At 38.6% G+C, this 19887-nt stretch overlaps 1 protein-coding gene and 1 pseudogene across 7 annotated transcripts in view; both read left to right on the top strand.

The window, feature by feature from the left end:
- Positions 1–19887, top strand: part of AFG2A (AFG2 AAA ATPase homolog A) — a 379087-nt gene that overhangs the window by 72443 nt on the left and 286757 nt on the right. The gene's annotated exons all lie outside the window — the stretch shown is intronic.
- Positions 6359–19885, top strand: LOC139362328 (coilin pseudogene; annotated as a pseudogene).

Here is a 19887-nt window from a genome sequence, read left to right as displayed (position 1 = left end):
TTTTCTGAGGTGGGACTAAGGCAGTGTTTTGAATAGGGTTAATTTTTCCCCTCTATTGAGGTAGGGCCCTTTTTAGTACTCTACCTAATGCCCTATGAATTATGAGTTTCCACTCTGGCTATTGAGAGGAGGCACTATTTCTGGCCCTTTGTGAGCTTTAAGTATTACTTCCTCTATTCTTTTTAGGTGCTTTTCTTTGGTCTTGTGTGTTTTCTTCATGTGTATGCACTTATAACAATATTTGGCAGCCACTTTTCCGTCATACACAGGGTTTTCTCTTTGTTTGAATCCCCACTCCCTCTGTCTCTGTGCAGGGGAGCTGTTTTCTTCTTCTTTCCTTCCTTCTTGCCCATTAAGTTCTCCATGCCTTTATATATATATATATATATATATATATATATATATATACACACACACACACACACACACACACACATATATACACACACACACACACACACACACACACACACACACACACATATATACACACACACACATATATATATGGACCTTCTGCAGATTTTAAAGGTTTTCTCCCTGGGAACTTTATTTATTATCTCCAGTACTCTACCCTGCAAACTCTAGCCACTTTGACTTCCCCATACTCCTAGCTCTGTCTTCTCAACTTGGAGTTTGTAGGTTCTGCCTAAGGTTTGCATTGCTATGACCTACGAACTTTTTCCAGTCAATAAGTTGGGTGCAGTCATAGAGCTTATGTTATTGGTTTCTCTTCTCTCAAGGGTCATTGTCTTTCATTTAGATGTTCAGTGTCCTGAAAGTTGATGCTTTATATATTTTATTTGCTTCTTTTAGTTTTTTTTTTTTTTTTCCCCCAGACATGTCTTAGTCCATTTAGTATTGCTATAGAGGAATGCCTCAGGCTGGATAATTTATAAAGAAAAGAGGTTTATTTGCCTCATGGTTCTGCAGGCTGTACAAGAAGCATGGAACCAGCATCTCTTTCTGGTGAGGTCCATAGGAAGCTTTCACTGTGTAGAGGGTGAAGAGGAGCTTGCATGTAGAGATCACATGGCAAGATAAGCAGCAAGAGAGAGATGCCAGGCTCTTTTCAATTACCAGTTCTTATGGGAACTAAGAGTGAAAAGTTACTCACTCCTGGAGAATGGCACCAAGCCATTCATTGAGGGATCTACTCCCACAATCCAGACAGCTCTCACCTAGGCCCTACCTCCAACATTGGGGATCAAATTTCAGTGAGATTTGGCAGGACCAAACAAATTGTATCCAAACCATAGCAAGACAGAAAAGTAAATGTTATCTTTTTTACTCTATGATCAGAAACAAAGGTCCCTATTTGTCCATTTTTGAAAGTCCTATATTTAATGATTTACAGCCATGCCACAGCATAAGACATATTCACATGTCCTATGTTAAAATTGCTATCTGAATTTCATGTACTCTTTAGAGAACTGCTTTGCAGTTTTAAATATGTTTTTAGAAAAAAAAAGTTTATTAAGAATGAAATTTCTTCTGGTTTTGATCCTATAGAAAGAGGAATGCTCTAAAGTAAAATGGAGCATGATGCTAAAATGGGAAAAGTAGGTAGATTGATTAAACTTAATTTGAAAACTAGCAGTAGATGTTTGAGAACTCCATCATAGGCCTGAAATAAATTTAAGGGTAAGTTTAAAGGTTTGGTATAAAGTTTTCTTTAATGTCCTGGGTTGAATGTAGATGGAGAGTATGGGGAGGTGTGAGTTCTGGAGAACTGTTAATTTGTTTGTAATTTTATTACCTATCTGTCTGTGCATCTGTCTTCATTGGGGTTTCCAAGACCACTCTCAGGCTTGATGATTCACTATAAGGACTCACTGGACTCAGAAGCTGTTAGACTCATGGTTATGATTTGTTAACAGTGAAAGCATGCAGATAAAAATAAGCAAAGGGAAAAGGTGCATGGGTAATGTCCAGAAGAAACCGGGTACAAGCTTCTAGATGTCCTTTTCCAGTGGAGTCACATGGGAACACACTTAATTCTCCCAGCAACTATGTGTGACAGCAGGTGTGAAGTCACTACCAAGCAGAGAAGTTCACTTCAGTCTTAGTGTCCAGAATTTTACTGGAGGTTAGTCACACTGGTGTACTGCAGTGCTAGCAACACTGACCTCAACTATCCAGATTCCAGTACTTCCCAGAGCAAAAACAAGCATTCACCATAAATCACACTGTCAGTATAAACTTATCTGGTCAGATTGGTACAGCATGGCCCAAGGTACTGCGATATTGTGCCTGATACTTGTTTTTATATGCTCCAATACATACATCTCTAGTTTACTAACTCCATATTTTATTTGGATTGAATTGGTTTTTCCTGTAATGTCCTTTGAGGATCCCTTGTAGATTTTCACATTACATGTGGTCATATTTCTAGGTTTTTCTGGGCTGTGACAATTTCTTTTCTTATTTTTGATGGCCTTGATGATTTTAAGGTATACTGGTCAGGTCTTTTGTAGAATGCTTCTCAATTTGAGTTTGATTGATGTTTTCTTACGGTTTGACTGGGATTGCCGGTTTTGGGAGGAAAACCAAACATGAAGTTCCAATTTTCATCACAGTCTGACCAAGGTATAATATATATTTTGAACCTTTAAGTATTTTTGAAGGGCTAGGAGATTTTTTAATTAAATAATTAATCAGATTTTAGGCCAATGTAGTGCTTATATGCCGAATTTGTTCTCTGTGGCTTTTCTTATCTGATAACTTTTAATTAATATGCAGCCTTCTTTGCAGTGGTATCAGGATCGCTGTGCACAACTTCATATCTTTCTGGAGACAACAGGGAAAGGAAGCCAGAAGGGAGAACAATAATTGGTCAAGTCGCAGATTAGGGAAGCTAAAATTGGCCTCTTACTAGATTAGAATCTGGAGTAAAACTCTCGTCTGGTCCTTCAGCATGGCTTTTCTGTTCTCACACGCCTCTCTTCCTTAAACAAGCCAAATTAAAATTTAGTATTAGGGGCTCTAAATGGTACAAACTCATTCATTCTCTTTAATTGCCTAACTTCTACTCATTCTTCATATTGTTGCTTAAATGTCAGATCTTTTAGGAAGCTATCCTTGACTTAGAGGAGGACCCTCAAGCCCTGTCATGGGCTCTTGTAGTATTCTGTATAATTTTTTGTCTAGTCCTTAATTTAAGTATTAGAGTATTTTTTAATTTTTTTTTTTTCTTCTTCCAGACTGTAAGCTCCACAATGTAGAGACCATGTCAGTTTTGTTCATTTTTGTATTCTTAGAGCCAGGCCAAGCATTCAACACAGCCATGCAGTAATATGAATATATATATCTGAGTCAGTGAGTGAATAGATAAATAATTGAGAAAATTAATAGATATTAGATATTAAAACTTTTACCAACTCTAGTTATAGCAGCCTGACTCTTGTTAACCATAAATACACACTTGTAACACATGGGCCCCACACTTACCCTAAGTTATAAAAATGGCACAGTTAGATAATTTCTACCCTGAGACAGTCATTTTTTGCCCAGTGATCTAACCACATAAGCTTGCTTACTTCTGAGACTTGCTTGACCTATTTCATTGAACTTGCTCTGTACCTGAGATACATGTCCAATTTCTGAAGGCAAGTTCTCCTTCCAGAATTTTCTTGTGACATACTTTGGGCCCAATTCCCTAGTTGTTCTGTACCAATAAACTCATACCCCCAGCTATGATATGTAGCACATTCAACATTCAGCGACAAACTTTGATGTAAGTTAAATTTTCTTTTTTCTTTTCTAAATATTACCCATTAAGACTGTGTTTTAAGGATTGTTTTCTAATTCCTTCTTTACTCTTTATCAGAGGTTTGTCCTCCTACCTTTTGCCTTCAAACCAAAACATGAGTAACAGTCCTCTTTCCCCAACATCTTTGTTCTCTGGCCAGCACTGATTATTCTTCCCCATGGGGGAGCTTACTTTCTAGTCTATACTTAAGGACACAGAATCTGAACTGCTTTTAAAGTTTGCTTATATGAGTTTGCTGAGCTTTCTGACCCAGAGATATCTTATCTCTTTGCCTCCCATTTAATAAACTTTTGGAGCATCCCTTCAGCCAGTCTTGGCAGAGGAGACTTTTTATTTCCATGTATACAAAAACTTTATTGTCAGCTAACCATCAGAGGAGATCAGAGAAAATGGTTTGAACTTATGTCCCAACTATTTGTTCAGATCAGGGCTAGGAAATATAATGTAAGGCATGTATGTATAGACTTTGTATACTTTTACATAGTGGTTTCACTCACATCCGTGTGAAGAGAGCACCAAACATGCTTTGTATGAGCAACAAGGATGTTTTTTTCACCTGGATGCAGGCGGGCTGAGTCCAAAAAGAGTCAGCGAAGGGAGATAGGGTGGGGCCGTTTTTTAGGATTTGGGTAGGCAAAGGAAAATTACAGTCAAAGGGGGTTGTTCTCTGGCTGGCAGGGGTGGGGGTCACAAGGTGCTCAGTGGGAGAGCTTTTGAGCCAGGATGAGCCAGGAGAAGGAATTTCACAAGGTAATGTCATCAGTTAAGGCAGGAACAGGCCATTTTTACTTCTTTTATGATTCTTCAGTTACTTCAGGCCATCTAGATGTATATGCAGGTCACAGGGGATATGATGGCTTAGCTTGGGCTCAGAGGCCTGACATTCCTGTCTTCTTATATTAATAAGAAAAATAAAATGAAATAGTGGTAAAGTGTTGGGGCAGTGAAAATTTTTGGGGGTAGTATGGAGAGATAATGGTCGATGTTTCTCAGGGCTGCTTCAAGCAGGATTAGGGGCCGCGTGGGAACCTAGACTGGGAGAGATTAAGCTGAAGGAAGATTTTGTGGTAAGGGGTGATATTGTGGGGTTGTTAGAAGAAACATTGTCGTGTAGAATGATTGGTGATGACTTGGATACGGTTTTTTATGAATTGAAAAACTAAACGAAATAAGAGAAGGAGAAAAACAGGTATTAAAGGACTAAGAATTGGGAGGACCCAGGAAATCCAATTAGAGAGTGCCTAAGGAGGTTCAGCGTAGCCCCACCAGCAAAGATTATTTAAGAGTTAAGAGTGGCGGTTTGGGGATAGCACTAGGAGATATCAGCTATGATGGCTTGGAGAAACAGTGTAAACCAGCAGAGTAAACAAGAGTAGGGCATTTATGAGTAGTTGAGAATGGTGAATAGGAGTATGACTAGACAGAAGATAGTAGGGATGACTAGTTTTTGGGGCTCAGTCCAGGTAGGGGTGACTTCGTAAAGTCCTGTTGTAAAAAGTAGGGTAAGGATGAACAGACCTAATAGACTGAAGGGATGTATTAGGCTCATAAGGGTTATTTCTGTTCTTCAGAAATGCGAGTGAGTTTAAGGGAAGTAGGGGAGAGTACTTGCGACTTCCAGGAGGAAGAGGAAGGATTAGGCTGGCTGTCCAACAGACACAGCTTTTTCCTGGAACGATGTACCCAGTGGGGAGGATCTTGCAGGCAGACAGCAGTTGGGGTACTATAGATGACTAAGTAGGGTCCGGTCCATCAAGGTTTTAGGATTTGAGGGGTCAGATTCTTAACGAGAACTGATTGTCCAGCTAGGGTGTCTTCATATGGCTGGGAATCTTCCACTGTGAGGGTTACCCCAAGCTCGGCTCCGTAATGGTCCAGGGGGCTTCCGAGGCGATGGGGCAGCATCAGTCTTCAGCCGCTAAGCCAAGAAGATCTGGGAAGGAATCAGTCAGAGAGCCTTGGGCCAGAGTTCCAGGGGCGCTGGAAGTGGCTGCCAGGTGAGTTGAACAGTCCAGTTTTCACTGGGGTCCCGCACAGATGGGACACGGCTTAGGAGGAATCCCGGGCTGTGGGCATTCCTTGGCCCAGTGGCCAGATTTGTGGCACTTGTAGCAAACAACCGGGGGAGGAGGTTCTGGAGGAACCCCTGGCAGCTGCGGTTCAGGTGTGTGGACTTCTTGTGTGCTGGAGATGTGGCTGGGGTTTGTCTTGTTATGCCCAGACTGTTTGTTCCCCAAAGAAGACCACCAGAGTCCAGAGTCAAAGCCAAGCGGCAAGGATCTTTACTACAAGTTCGAACTTGGTCCCTCCTTTACACAGTATACAAGAGGGCCCTGAACAATGCGAGCGTTTGCTTTTTATAGCCCGAAAGTTGTAGGGGAACAAAGAAATTCTTTTGGCTCCTGCGCTTTCAGTAACCTTGAACGGCTGTCCCCTTATCGGAGACTTTCCAGGTGGTGTTTATACTGGGCTCAGGGAGTTTGAGAGATATATGGTGGTGGGATGGGAGGATGGGATGTGTTTGTGCTAGGCTCAGGGAGTTTTGAGCCCGGGGCTGAGGAATGTGCCCAGCTCCTTTCAGTCTCACAGTGGAGGCAAGGAATTGCAACTCAGAAATACATTGCTACTTGGCTGCCTCTACTCTGTTATTGTACAACTTGAAGGCGAGATTAGTTAAGTCTCGTTGTGGGGTTTGAGGGCCGGAATTTAATTTTTGGAGCTTGATTTAATGTCGGGAGCAGATTGGGTAATAAAATAAAATGCATACTGAGAATAAGACAGCCTTCTGACCTTTCAGGGTCTAGGGCTGTAAAGCGTCTCAGGGTTGCTGCCAAACGGGCCATGGACTGGGCTGGGTTTTTATATTTGATGAAAAAGAGCCTAAACGCTAACTGATTTGGGAGAGGTCGGATAAAGAAAAAGGAGCATTAACCTTGACTATGCCTTTAGCCCCAGCCACCTTTTTAAGAGGAAATTGCTGGGCAGGTGGGAGAGGGCTAATCATGGAACAAAACTGTAATCTGGACCCGGTGTGAGGAGGGGAGGTGATAAAAGGATTATAGGGTGGTGGAGCAGAGGCTGAGGAAAAATTGGGACCTGGCTCGGCCTGGCGAGGAGCAGCCTGGGGAGGAGGGGAGAGGTCAGATGGGTCCATAAAAAGGAAGATTGGAAAGACTCAGCAACGCTCGGGGTTGGGACTGAGGGGACAGGCGGGAGGGAAAGAAGGAAGATTTGGGATGTGTTGCATTGGGAACAGAGACTAGGGAGGGACCGATTTGTAAACGAATGCCTAGACCTAACGCACCTCAGACCGTTTGCCCATTTTACGACAAGAATTATCTAGATCTTGTAGGATGGAAAAATCGAAAGTGCCGTTTTCTGGCTGTTTGGAACCACTGTCGAGTTTGTACTGGCGTCAAGTAGTGTTGCAGAAGAAAATAAGACGCTTCGATTTTAGGTCAGGTGTGAGTTAGAGTTTTAAGTTCTTGAGAATACAGGCTAAGGGAGAAGAAGGAGGAATGGAGGGTGGAAGGTTGCCTATAGTCAAGGAGGCAAGTCCAGAGAAAAGAGAGGGTAGAGACATGGAGAGAAGGGGTGGGGGGTGCTTGCCCCCCAGGAAAGTGGAGGAGGGGTGGGAGGTGCTTGCCCCCCAGGAAAGTGGAGAAGGGGTAGGGGGTGCTTGCCTCCCAGGAAAGTGGAGAGAAGAGAGAGAGTAGAGACATGGAGAGAAGGGGTGGGGGGTGATTGCCCCCCAGGAAAGTGGAGAAAGGGTGGGTGAGCAGCCCTGGGCTGCAATGTGGGTGAGCAGCCAAAGCAGGCATATCCGCAGTTGACTTGCTACCAAGGGAATGTGGGTGAATGACCAAGGCAGGCATCCCTGCAGTGATTAGACACCAATGAAATGTGGGTGAATAATCAGGTAGGCGTTCTGCAGTGATTAAGCACCAAGCAAAAACTGTGTTCCCGAGTCCGTGACCGGCGCCGGAGTTTTGGGTCCACGGATAAAATGCATCTCCTTTGTCTCTACCAGAAAAGGAAAGGAACTGAAATGAAGAGAAGGGAGAGATTGAAGTGTGACGCCAAGACTGAAAGGAGAAAGAGGTTAAGGGATAGTGAGAGAGGTTGGAGAAGAGAGTAAAGAGAGGCCACTTACCGGATTTAAAATGGGTGAGAAGTTCCTTGGGCTGGTTACTCTGAGGACCAGAGGTCTTAGGTAGATCTTTCTCATGGAGCAAAGAGCAGGAGAACAGGGGATTGATCTCCCAAGGGAAGTCCCCCAATCCAAGTCACAGAACCAAATTTCACTTGCTTCCATGTGAAGAACCACCAAACAGGCTTTGTGTGAGCAACAAGTCTCGCCTGGGTGCAGGCGAGCTGAATGTGAAAAGAATCAGCTAAGGGAGATAGGGGTGGGGCTGTTTTATAGGATTTGGATAGGTAAAGAAAATTACAGTCAAAGGGGTTTGTTCTCTGGCTGGCAGGGGTGGGGATCACAGGGTGTTCAGTGAGGGAGCTTTTGAGCCAGGATGAGCCAGGAGAAGGAATTTCACAAGGTAATGTCATCAGTTAAGGCAGGAACAGGCCATTTTCACTCCTTTTGTGATTCTTCAGTTACTTCAGGCCATCTAGATGTATATGTACAGGTCACAGGGGATATGATGGCTTAGCTTGGGCTCAGAGACCTGACAATTGGTAACCTTTTTCACCTGACCACATCTATGGGTTTAATACTAACTCTCCAACTTTTTTCTTTATTTTTATTTTTATTTTACTTTAAGTTCCATGATAACGTGTGCAGAAGGTGCAGGTTCTCAGCAAACTAACACAGGAACAGAAAATCAAACACTGCATGTTCTCACTCATAAGTGGGAGTTGAACAATGAGAACATGTGGACTCAGGGAGGGGAATATCACACACTGGGGCCTGTCGGGGGTTGGGGCGCAAGGGAAGGGAGAGCATTAGGACAAATACCTAATGCATGTGGGGCTTAAAACCTAGATGATGGGTTGGTAGGTGCAGCAAATCTCCAACTTTTTTCTATATTGCCCATCTTAACCTCCTACCAGCTTGTCCCTCTGCCACTTTTTCCCCTTCTGTTGTTTTATTTGTAAGATAATACAAGAGAAACATGTTTCTGCCTATTAATTTATTTCTTTACCAAGCACCAAACATGTAATATAAAAGGTACTATGTTAGGAAGGTCCTAGTTTTCATGCGCGTCTGTGTGAAGAGACCACCAAATAGGCTTTGTGTGAGCAATAAAGCTTTTTTTGCCTGGGTGCAGGCAGACTGAGTCCAAAAAGAGAGTCAGCAAAGGGTGGTGGATTATCATTAGTTCTTACAGGCTTTGGGATAGGCGGTGGAGTTAGGAATAATGTTTTGTGGGCAGTGGGTGGATCTCACAAAGTACATTCTCAAGGGTGGGGAGAATTACAAAGAACCTTCTTAAGGGTGGGGAGATTACAAAGTACATTGATCAGTTAGGGTGGGGCAGAAGCAAATTACAATGGTGGAATGTCGTCAGTTAAGGCTATTTTCACTTCTTTAGTGAATCTTCAGTTGCTTCAGGCGATCTGGATGTATATGTGCAGGTCACAGGGGATATGATGGCTTAGCTTGGACTCAGAGGCCTGACACTAGTCATACACACATATACAAAAAATTGTTGATTAATTACTCATGCCTCAAATTATCAAGAAAAGTAATCAAAACTCATTTAAACATTTTTACTATTAAAAACGCTTTCTTCTAGTTTTTGGGCATTTGGTTATGTGGCATTCCATATGATTGACTTAAAATTCACTTAAGAAACTTGTTAAACATATGCTTAGCTCCTGTGCTTGGGGGTCAATCAGTAGAATCCCCTCTCTCTTCCCTCTGTTTTTAGTTTCCTTGTTTTTAGTTTCTATATTGTCCATATTCCTTTATCTTTCCCAGTTCTGCTATGCCTTGGTAAGAATTGCAGGAGTTACTAAGCAGTTTTCTTAAATATTCAAAACATTTTCTGGTGATTATAGGGAAGTTATTCAAGGAATTTGGTAAATTAGAAAAAGCAAAATATTTTAATGAGGTATGAAGAATTTTGTAGGCGGGTTTTATGCCATTGTCGTGATCTGAGTCTTAATTTTTGTTACTTATTTTAAGTTTCCATTTTTTTTTTAAGTTTCCATTTTTTATGAGGTTTTTTTCTTATACTTCATCTGACAAAAGTAGGTAGTTTTTTAAAAGCTCATTTCATAAATGGTTAACCATTTTTAAGGTGAATTAAGACATAGATTTTTGTAATCTAAGGGAAGTTACTTGGATAATTTATTATATTTATAAGGTTTGACTTCATGCATAGCCAGATCTGAGGACAATGCATAGTAAACTTATTAAAGTGTCATTGTAATGTAATAATATTTTAGAAATTGAGCCAAGATTTGAATGTAACCATTAAACGAATTATTGAAATCTATACAGTTTTTAAAAAATTACCTTTAAGTTGATAATATTTTTCATGTTTTTTTCAGATACCTGTATTTTTTAAACTTGAATAATTCCCATCTTAATGTCTTTACTTACTAAATATGACATCTATGAACATCTGGCCCTCTTAGCTATTATATATTTAGTGAGGTTCTCAAGTTATTTACTAAAGAGCAACAAATCCCAACAAATCAAGAGCAATTAGTGGCCCAGTTTTGGTGTATAGTTTCTTATATTCTTTCTAATCTAGTTTTTTAGCTTCCTGTACTCTCACCTGTGAAATTGTTAGATGTTTTCAACCTAAGCTTGCTTATGAAAAATGGAAATAAAACAGAAAGAGGGGAAAGGCTGAGAGAAAAGACAAGCAAAGACCTCTTTGAATATTCAGCCCCTCCCACTCGCCCTGTGCATAGCACTTCTTCACGTTTTTACTTGTCTCCACAGTCTGTCTGCTTTTCATTGCTTTTCAGAGGCCTTGAGAGATTTTTGTATTTTGTCTGACGTTTTTCTTTTTAATCAACAGGAGAGAGCCTATAGTTGCCTTATGGCACCATAATGAAACTGGAGCTTTGACTTCTTTAAAAAAAAAAAAAAAAATCTTCATAGAATGTGTCTTTACAGCATGGGAATTTTTTTTTTTTTTTTTTTGCTTTTCACTATATAAAGCTAATGGCTTTTACTTATTTTCATTTAGATCTAAGAACACATTTTAACAGTTACTGCTTCCTAATCTTGCTTTATCTCTATTAAAGAAGCATTTGGAAATGTATAATTCTTCTTGACCTTGGAGATTGGTTTTCTCAACTTTTTTTTTTCCTGCAATATGTAGTATCTTTAATAATTTGGTACATTTATGATTTCTAAACAAAATATGTGTCTTTTGAACATTGTTGAAAAGTTAGTGTATGACCCCACAGAGAATTTGGAACAGGTGCCAGCCCAATTGCCACTGCCTGACTTCTTGTCTTTACATTGGGAGTTGTTAGCACGAAAAAACAAAATGTAAAGTGCTCTTTTTCATGGCATTTTCTCTAAAATAATACTTTGAAAAGAATTTTTGTCCCTGGTGATATAAAACTTGGCACCGAGCAAGCAAGAGGATCTTGACTCATAGATGTATAAAAACATTGTCAGTCCCCCTGGAGCTACGGAATTCCTCTCTCATAGTAATACTTCTGATGTCTGTAGCTCAGTTCATTAATTTTTGTTTTGCTCCCTTGGAATTTGTCCATAAAAGTATTCTTTTTCCATTTATTTTTAACCAGATTATCAACTTCCTTGGCTTCTATGGGTGTACAGTTTGAATTTTTGTTGTAGTTGTTGTTTTATTTTGTTTTGGGGTATTTGGCTAGGAAGAACTAACTATAGGATGTTTGTCAGGGACATGTTCATTGGGAAATTTATCTCACTGCTCTGTGCTTGTTTGACAGCTGTTCTTGTATTTCTAACTTTAATTCAAAAAGGTATAAAGCCATATGTGAGCAGCTGTTCACTGTTTTCATTAGGGCAAAATAAGATCGGATGCAAATATTATCAGGAATGATTTAGGTTAGATTGTAAAAATAATTTAGACTAGACTGTAGGAATAATTTTATGGTAGTTATGATATATTGTAAGTTCTTAAAAAGAAGGTTCTTGAATTAAAAAACAATTTTAAGCGTAAAGTAGTATTTGTTGAAAGATGAGAGGTGTTGAAAGATGATATACTGTCTGAATGTAGGATAGTGAAGCAGCTACCTTTAGAATTCCTCTTCTAGTTCTAGGATTTTATGATTTCATGGTGGTGTTTATCCTTCTCTACAGACTAACTTTTCCCATGACTTCTTGTCCTTTAGAACTCTTCTGTGTAATAATAATATTTTTTTTTTGAGACGGAGTCTTGCTGTGTCACCCAGGCTGGAGTGTAGTGGCATGCTCTCGGCTCACTGCAACCTCTGCCTCCCAGGTTCAAGCGATTCTCCTACCTCAGCCTCTTGAATAGCTGGGATTACTGGCATGCACCACCATGCCCGGCTAATTTTTTTTTTTTTGTATATTTAGTAGAGACAGGGTTTTGCCGTGTTGGCCAGGCTTTTTAAGCTGATTCATATTTATTTGTGAATTATTATCATAGCCATAGAAAGAGTAATCATTTATTTGGCTTTCAAGTACTAAAATCAAAATGCAAAATTGGCTTGCCTTTAGTTTAAAGTGATCAGACCAAAAAAAAAAATAAAGTGAAGATAATTAAATGTTGCTTATGAAATTAAAAATGTAATGACTTATCTTTTTCAGTAGTCCTTCAGAATATAAACTACTTATAATCATCTCTCAGACATTTAAATAAAGTATCTAGTATTCATTAAATATTTACCACATGCCAGGTAAAGTACAATTAATTTAACATATACTCTCCTGTTTAATTCTCACAATGATCCTAAGACCTTAGGGTTTATTATCCCCATATTATAGAAGAGGAAAAAGTTTAGAGAGTTGAAGTAAATTACCCAAAGTCACATAGTAAGTAGTGAGTCTGAGATTTGAACCCAAGACCATTTTTTTTTTTACCAAGTTCTAAATTTTAGAAGATATTTACTATATCAAAAAAGTATGAAGTTAAAAGGAATCAGAATGTAAACCTGTGAATATGTTAGGATCTCAGTTAAACCATACACACACATGCACACACGTGTGTTTCCATTTGGAAAGGCTAGAAGGTCCTACACCAAAATATTAACAGTGGTTACTTTTAGGTTACAGGTAATTCTTACAGTAACCTCCTTTATAATTTCTTATAGGCTATACTTTTATCTGCTATTCTCATAATCAACAAGGTGGGAATTGCTGCTATTTTTATATTCTAAAAACTTGACATCTTACATGTATGCAATTTTCAAATCTATCTTCGCTATCTTATTTGAGAATTGTAAAGCTGTTTTTCAGTACTTTTTGTATTAATTTGTGTAAAGACATATTTTATATATTTAGACAGAGACTATCTCTTTTAGGATACTTTTCTTATTTCTCCTTCTAGATTACAGATTTTTTGGACATTATCGCAGGCATCTTTGTGCCCCTACAGTCTCTAGACAAATCCTGCACATAGAAGACATTTCTTAAAATTGATTGAGTTTATTTCAGTTGTAAATTTTAACCACAGTATAATAGGTGGAAAGAATAAACGAATTATAGTTGTAATAATAAAGGAAACTTAGGCTGAACCAGGGAGGTGGAGGAAACTTAGTTTAAGAAAATTTCCTAGATTTGTGAATCAGTGATTTCTCTAACTTTGTCACCTGGTTCTACTAGATGAATGGGTGGTTCCCTGACAACGCTGGGGACCCATCAAAGCTTTTTTTGTTTTGTTTTGTTTTTGACTGAACCTCTTAACTCTCCATCTGCATCACGCTTTTCTTTTTTTCTTCACCACAGCTTCTAGGATCTTAGTCTGCTTTCTTGTCCTCATGCTTTTATATACACATACACACACACACACACACACACACACACACACACAGACACACACACGTGTATGTATGTCAAATGATAAAAGTAATGATATGATACAGTTTCACTGTAGAAAATTTTCATAATACCAAAAATTATTAAGGACAATATAGCAATCGCTTGTATTCGTACCACTTTAAAAATAACAATTTTTGAAAATGCGTATGTGTGTATGTGGTGGTGGTTTTTTTTTTTTTTTTTTTGAGACGGACTTTCATTCTTGGCGTTCAGTCTGGAGTTTAATGGCAGGATCTCAGCTCACTGCAACCTCCGCCTCGCTAGTTCAAGTGATTTTCCTGCCTCAATCTCCTGAGTAGCTGAGTTTCCAGGTGCCCGCCTCTGTGCCTGGCTAATTTTTGTATTTTTAGTAGAGACTGGTTTTCACCACGTTGGCCAGGCTGGTCTTGAACTCCTGACCTGTGTGTATGTGTTTTAATTGGGATTATAATGTATTAAAATCTTGATATTCTGCTTTTTTATTACATAAATTTTCAGAAAATATAAAATATCTTCTAAAATTTATTTAATGTCTATATGATTGTCCATTCTTTAGGTATTCTATAATTCATTTAATAGTTGTTTGATTTTTGGCATTGAGGTTGTTTTTAGGTTATTTTCTATCATATAGAGTGTTGTGCCATGAATCTTTGAAGAAGAAATCTTTTTGTATTTCCTGAACTGTTTTGCGAGGATGTCTAGGAAGTGATATTACTAGGTAAAAGTGTATGAACTTCTAAAATATGTTGCCAAGTACATTTAATAAACATTATGATTTTTTTTCTTCTACCAGTGAGTGACAGTGTTCTTTCATTGTATATTACCGGCCTTGAGAAGTCCATATTTTACTCTTTGCTAATATTATAAGCTGAAAACAGCTTTTCACTATTTTAATTTGGATGTTTTGGCTTTGATTAGTGGAGAGTTGAGCTTTTTACCCCCACAGTTTGATTTTGCATTTCTTTTTTGTATCATCCATTTCCTCTTATATTCCATACTGGTAACAGTACCTTTCCTAAGCTATTTAAGCTTTTTAAAAAAAAAAAAAATTTAATGATTTTTGAAATGGACTCTTTTCTCTTTGAGCTGTTTATTTACTTACTTATTTTTTTACCTTCTTTTCCCTTTTTAAGGTTTTTATTCTTACCTATTAGGAAGATAGCAAGGTATATCTAATTACATGACATGCAGTCTTCACCAAGAAGCCAGAATCATAAATTTATAGCTCACTGTTGCCATCTGAGATATAAGTAGAACTACAGTTACTCTGGTTTACTTTCCATTAAGTCAACTTCCTTGCTCTTCTTAAACTCCACTACTCCTTCTTTAATTTTAGCCCTTCTACGAACACATGGATCTTCATAGACTATAAGAATCACTTGATTGATGTGTTTCATTTACATTTTAGAGAACTTCCATAAAAAGTGAAAGCTCTCTCAGTGTGTCTCAGAGAGATTATCCCACAAAGAAATGTTCCTCTTTGAGCATTTTCTTATATTTCTTCCTGTCTTCAAAATAAGTCAGATCATTTAATTTATTTTAATCTTTTCTACTAAGTGCCAGTAGCACAAAGTCTCAATATAGTCAGCAGTCCTAAACAGCCCAGGAGAGGGAACCTCTATAATAATTAAATGCCTGTAGAATATATATTTATTATGGTTCGAGATTCCTAAATTGAGAGAGGGAACTTCCTCCACTAGTTAGTAATGAAATGCAGAAGTGAAACTGAGTATCGTATACCTATAATACTTAGTTCTAACTCTTTCTTCATCATTGTCATTAGGAGAGTTGGCATGCAGAAACATCTTGAGAGTTGCATATTTTAATACATTATTTACCTTTTCCACACAGACTTTGATAGTCATATAAATTCAGCCTTGCTCAGAGTTGTCCAATCTTTTGGCTTCTTTTGTCCACACTGGAAGAATTATCGTCTTGGGCCACACATAAAATATACTAACACAGGCTCCGAGCAAGATGGCAGCCTCCGAGCCGGTTAGGCTAGGGCTTCAATACCCACCAGCAGCTACCCTGCACTGTATGGCCTTCCTGGCTTTTGGTTGACTTGAACAGATGCCGAGTCATCACAGATCTCATTAGTCTCATCTGCCAGCGCTTTGGCGTCGGTTCTGGGGCCCTCCGAGGCCTCTAACTGGAGCGGGGGCTTGTGCCCCCAACTGAGAGCGGACGCCTGGTGAGAGACAATGACTGCCTTAGAGTTAAATTAGAAGACAGAGGAGTTGCTGAGAATTCTGTAGTCATCAGTAACGGTGACAGTATTCATTTATCACTTAGAAAAGCAAAAAAGCGGACATTTAAGTTAGAGGAGGATGAAGAAACTGAACCAGATTACAAATATTCAAAGAAGCATTGGAAGAGGCAAGAGAACAATAACAATAATGAGAAGGTCTTGAATCTAGAACGAAAAGCTGTCACAGATCAGACTATAAGCCAAAAAGAAAAGAGAGAAAAAATAAAGCAACCTGTGGCACAGCGGGTGATGATAACAAAGAGGCCAGAGGAATGTGAATATGAAAAAAAGGCCAGGAATCTCAACTCTCCTAAAGTACAGGCAGTAAAAGACTGGGCCAATTAGAGATGTAGTTCTCCAAAAGGTTCTGCTAGAAACAGCCTTGTTAAAACCAAAAGGAAAGGTAGTATAAGCGTTTGCTCAAATGGGAGTCCCAGTTCCTCCTCGGAGTGTGAGTCTTGTCATGAATCAATCAGTGATGGTCCCAGCAAAGTCAGTTTGGAGGCCAGAAATTCCTCAGAGAAATTACCAACTGAGTTATCAAAGGAAAGACCCTCTACCAAAAGTACAACTGCAGAGAAACTGGCTACAAAACCTGGCTTTGGCCTTACGCCCAGCAAGGGCAAGACCTCTGGAACATCATCTTCTAGTTCAGATTCTGGTTCAGAGTCAGATGACCAATGCTTGATGTCATCGAGCACCCCGGAGTGTGCTGTGGGTTTCTAAAAGACAGTAGGCCTTTTTGCAGGAAGAGGTTGTCTAGGCCCTGGGCTGTCATCACAGACTGCAGGTGCTGCTGGATGAAAGCCTTCTGGCTTAAATGGTGGCAGACAGGCTTTTGGTCCTTCTCCCAATGTGTCTGTCCCCAGTTTAGGAAGAGGATGGGGTAGAGGAGAGGACCTTTTTTCTTGGAAGGCAGCTAGGGGATGGGGCATGTGGGGGAGAGGTCGAGGATGAGGGCATCCTGTTTCCTGTGTTGTAAATAGAAGCACTGGCAACCAGAGACAACAGCAATTAAATGAAGTGGTAACAAATTCATCTACTGTTTTCCAGAATCCGGTAGAGACACACCAGAAGGACTGTAATCTGTTACTGCTGTTAGCAGCTGCCCCTCAAATTGGAGAAAAGGTTGCATTTAATCTTTGGAACTAACATCCAGTTACACTCTCATGATGTCTCTGATTACAAGGAAAAATATTAAGCTGCAATCCAGAGATACAGCAAGTAGATAGAGAAATTCTTTCATCCTTACCTACCTTGAGAGAACCTGGGAAATTTGATTTGGTTTATCACAATGAAAATGGAACCGTGGTAGTGGAGTACGCTGTGATGCAGGAGAGCAAGATCACTGTATTTTGGGGAGAGCTGTTTGATCCAAGACTGATTATTGAATCTCTGAGTAATACATCAAGTACAGAACCTGTCTGAATATGACCTCTCCACCATATAGTTTATGAATGTCTTGTTTGTGAAAGTGACTATAACTTGGAGTTTTTTTTTAAGAGGATTTGAAAGTTGTATGGATTTTTTTGTTTTCTTCATTTTACTGCATAGGAAACAATCTACCTCATCATTTAAAATGACATGGGTGTCGGTTTTGTAGACCTTTGTTTTTTTTTTTTTTGGTCAGATTCAATTTCAGTTAACAAAACGTAAAACATGACATTCCCTGCAGACATTGTTGTATACCAATGCGTATGGTTTCTTCTCTTTTTTAAAAGTTTTTGACCATCAAGCAGCAGTTGTCAGTAGGAGTTTATAATACCAAGAATGTGCTGCATATCTTGTCTCAATAAGTTTTAAGTAACATTTAAAAATATTAAAGCATATTACTTGACCTAATTTTTTAGCATTTGAGTTGTTCCATTAAATGGAGCATCTCATAAATTTCAAGTATTTTATACTTGCAATTGTTAAGAGTTAAAAGGTAGTTGGATTTGTCCCAGACAATGAGTTAAGGAATCCTTCACGTTTTTTCCCAACTGAGCTTCAGGCCAGGAAATGCGTCATCTTGCCAAGCACCTGGCTGAGTGTGCTGGAGTGAGGATTTGAACAGAAACTTCCTTTTCTGTTATTATTTGCCACGAAGCTAAAATGGCCAAATATATACTGTGAAAATTGGTTTCTTTTAACAAAGGATCAGATCCCTCCTTCAGTTGTACATATTTTTAAATAAAATCATATTAAACTAAAAAATATATATATACTAGCATGAACGATAGGTGATGAGCTAAAAAATTGCAAAAAAATCTCATAATATTTTAACAAACTTTACCAATTTGTGTTGGGCTCCAGGTTGGACAAGCTTGGTCTAGCTTAAGTTTTATGGATTACTTGTGCAATAGAATTGAGTTGATGTCTACAGTATTTTGAAGAGTGTGAAAGTGGTTTTTTAAATTTGTACTGTATGTTATAAAGCAGTATGAGTAACATACTTTATGTGTGAGACTTTACATGCCTAAGAAATACTTTTGTTAAGAAGGGTTTATATTTATGGTGGAGTATTTGTTACAACATGGGGTCTATACATACTTGTAAAGAAATTAAGGATAGAGAATGCATCACTCAGGCCCCAGACAACCTTTCCATTCATATGGATTGATTAGTCATCACATAGTCCATATTTTTCTACTGTATTTTAGTCCCAGTTGACACCTTATGTATCATATTCCTTAGTTCCCAAACATGTTCCCTTCTTTCTTTTCATGCAACTTTTAATTACTCATTTGTCCGAGTCTGAATCCTGAATATTACCCTTGATTCCATTTTGTTTCACCACCCCTTTCCAAATGTAGCTTTAAGTTTTTCCTGTTTCTTTTTCTACTCCCAGAACCCACAACTATAGCTCTGAAGTATATTTCCAGTGAGTTTTCAGTATCTGCATGTGTTTGCTCTAGCTCAAGGTGTGTTTTTTTTTTTTCTGATATTTATGTCATTAATTGATCTCTCTGATGAATCTTGTCAGAGAAGTCTTCCAGAAGGACATCTCAGACCATGTTTCTCTCTAGATTAAAAAACCTTCAAAGACTTCCAAGTATGTACAAAGAGTTCTCTTGAATTCCTTCATCTGGTCTTCAGGGTCCTATGCTATGACTTCAACTTTTCTTTATTACCCTCCCTCAAATATTTTTTCTCTTATCCTTTTTATACTTCTTTCCTTGTGAGCCTTCTGTCATTTTTTGGCCTGTACCTATCCATTTCCCTGTTCTTGCATTTCCAAATATCATCTATCCTTCAAGAGTTGGCCTTTAGGTTTGTCTTCCAGCTGGAAGTAATCTCTTCTTCTTGGGAACTCCCAAAGGCTTTTTCTGTTTGTTATTGTACTTAGTATCCTTTCTGTTGAACTATGGTTGTTCATGGTTACTGGTATTTCTTGTGTACGTTTTCTGGTACACGTATATTCTTAAGACATATGCAGTTCTGGGGGTATTTCTTAGTGGAGAAAAATAAAACCTTGGAGATATTTTATATGCCAAAGATAAAAAGGATTGTGTGTTCTATAAAGATCTACAAAAATATGCTTGGAAGTAGTTTTGCTAAAAAAAGAGGTATAAGAAATTAGATACATAGATGAGACCTTGGATGACTGACTCAAATCACTTTCAGACAGATGAAAACTAACTTCTAAATCTTTCTAGAAGGTTAGATTTAATGATATGTTCAATCATTTAAACAGTTACTTATATGAGACTTACAAGCAGAATTTTTTTTTTTTTTTAGTGTTTTTACAATATGCAGTTCACATTTTATGTACTCCTAATTTACTTCTTGATACTCCTTAGAATTTTTTAAAAGATTTTCCTGATTCTTAAATGGTTCTATTCTTTTTTGCACTTCTTCTGTTAATGATGTGTTTTATTTTTTTAGTTCTCTGTTTGTCCTGGCAAAACTTACATTTGGAAAATGTTCTAT

Source organism: Macaca nemestrina, chromosome 3 (genome assembly GCF_043159975.1).
Source record: "Macaca nemestrina isolate mMacNem1 chromosome 3, mMacNem.hap1, whole genome shotgun sequence".
In the NCBI taxonomy this organism is placed as follows: domain Eukaryota; kingdom Metazoa; phylum Chordata; class Mammalia; order Primates; family Cercopithecidae; genus Macaca; species Macaca nemestrina.
The sequence above is the reverse complement of the archived record's forward strand: the minus strand, read 5'-3'. Positions and strand labels throughout refer to the sequence as shown.